Below are 1,945 nucleotides of genomic sequence, written 5' to 3' on the forward strand. Positions count from 1 at the left end.
GGTCTATGTAGAAATCCCAAAGACTCAAAAAAAGATTCTAGAACTAGTAAGTAATAAGAAACTTCAAAGAAGATCAAAATGTCAACCTTAATAAAATAAAATAAACAGCTTTCCTCCAACCACCCAACATGCTAAAAGGAAAAAAGGACAAGAACCAGAAGGTGGCTTTGGCCCCCACTGGTGTGAAAAAAGTAGGAGGCTAGGATGATGCTAAATGCTCTAGCTGATAAAAGCTCCAACCAACCCAGAAGGATCTCACCTGCTTGTTTGTTTTAAATGAGCCTGCACTTTCAGCAGTAGAGGCTCCTGCTGTCAACTGGCTTACCCAAACCCAGGACCACTAACTCAATGACTGAAGCTGAGCCCCAAGAGCAGACCAGAAAAGAAGCAAGAGAAAAAAAAATTATGTTAGCTTGGCCTAAGACGAAAGTGCTGGCAACAGGGATGTCCCCACCGGAAGAATCCCTGTCCTCCAAACAGCAGTCAATACTGTCACCGCCTGGATGGTGACTGCACATGACATGGGTGCCTTCCAGAGACCCTGTGTCTTCAAGTCAGCACCAAGCGGAAGACCAGGCCGGGACATCGGCTTGGTAGAAGGCCTGCACTACCTTTACATTCAGGCAGGCAGTTGAACATGGAAGACAGAGACACCCTGGCCAAGCTGATAAAAGACATCAGGACCAACCACAACAACAGACACAACGAGATCTCTTATTGATAGAGAGGCAATATTCTGGGTCTGAAATCTACAGATTGTGTCACCAATAGGGAAAAGGTCAAAGCTAAAGAACTCAAAATGAAGCTGAGACAAATGTGCACTTTTGAATTTCCTGTGTATGAATAATGAAGATTCTCCTCCACAAAACTGTTGAAGATCCCATATTTCAAAGTTTATTACGACTCTACTAATACTCACCCCAAATTTTAAGCAAGCCAAATGATTCCCTCATCAGGTGACTAACAAGTTGTAGCATTCATTAGAATAGACTCCACCAGTAATGAAGAGTCTAGAATTAATTTCCAAATGGCCTGAAATGTCAAGACCATGTGCTCTGTAGCTTGTTCTTGTTTTGACAATGTGGGCATACATGATGGCCAACTCATCAGCCTGGGCATATATATTTAGATATGAAATACAAAGAAACTAACAAAAATACTACACAAACTTTGAAACTAAAATGGCAATGCTTCCTATCATTGCTTCATTTCCAGTTGTACAACAAGCATAAAATGGTACACAAGCAGAGAAAGATGGACAAAGTGTCAGCCCTTGGTTTTAATCCTGATGATATTTTCACTCTGTAAATGTAGTTTCTTAATATAATTTTTTTCTTTTTTTTAATATGGAACGCTTCACGAATTTGCGTGTCATCCTTGCACAGGGCCATGCTAATCTTCTCTGTATCGTTCCAATTTTAGTATATGTGCTGCCGAAGCGAGCACTTCTTAATATAATTTTAAGTTTCATTAGTTTCAAAGTCCTGTGATAATTTTGTTTGGGATGTCCAATGTTACCTCTTTAAGTTATACCTTTAAGTCACTACATGTAAATCTATTTTATTGCTTACCATGCAAATGATCATTATATATGTATTGGTTCTTGAAAATTAATTCTACATTGGTCCTAATTTTTCCCTCTTTCTCTAAGGGTATAAAAATTTTATACCCTTAGGCATGAGATTTTAATTTCTTCTGTGTTAACTAGAGCTAGTTTATGTACTTGAACTCCTTGAGTCATAAAGGAAATGAAAAGTATTTGAAAATAACTGATCTTTTAATGTTGATGCTTCCAGTAAATAGGGCACCTGCCCATGGGCTCACCAGCCTAAGTTTCCTTCTGGGTGGTGTTGACGTGGCAACACCACCATTATGTTAGTGGGGCCTATGCAGATGCTTAGAAAACCAGGCTGTCAACCATCTCAGTCCATCTCTCTGCTATTAG

At 39.5% G+C, this 1,945-nt stretch overlaps 1 non-coding gene across 1 annotated transcript; it reads right to left on the reverse strand.

Moving 5' to 3' along the window:
• Positions 1–1,340: 1,340 nt before the first annotated feature.
• LOC118757905 (U6 spliceosomal RNA) lies at positions 1,341–1,446 on the reverse strand. Its single transcript, XR_004995417.2, has one exon. It is a non-coding gene; the product is annotated as a U6 spliceosomal RNA (small nuclear RNA).
• Positions 1,447–1,945: the final 499 nt, after the last annotated feature.

Source organism: Ochotona princeps, chromosome 5 (genome assembly GCF_030435755.1).
Source record: "Ochotona princeps isolate mOchPri1 chromosome 5, mOchPri1.hap1, whole genome shotgun sequence".
Classification (NCBI taxonomy): Eukaryota; Metazoa; Chordata; class Mammalia; order Lagomorpha; family Ochotonidae; genus Ochotona; species Ochotona princeps.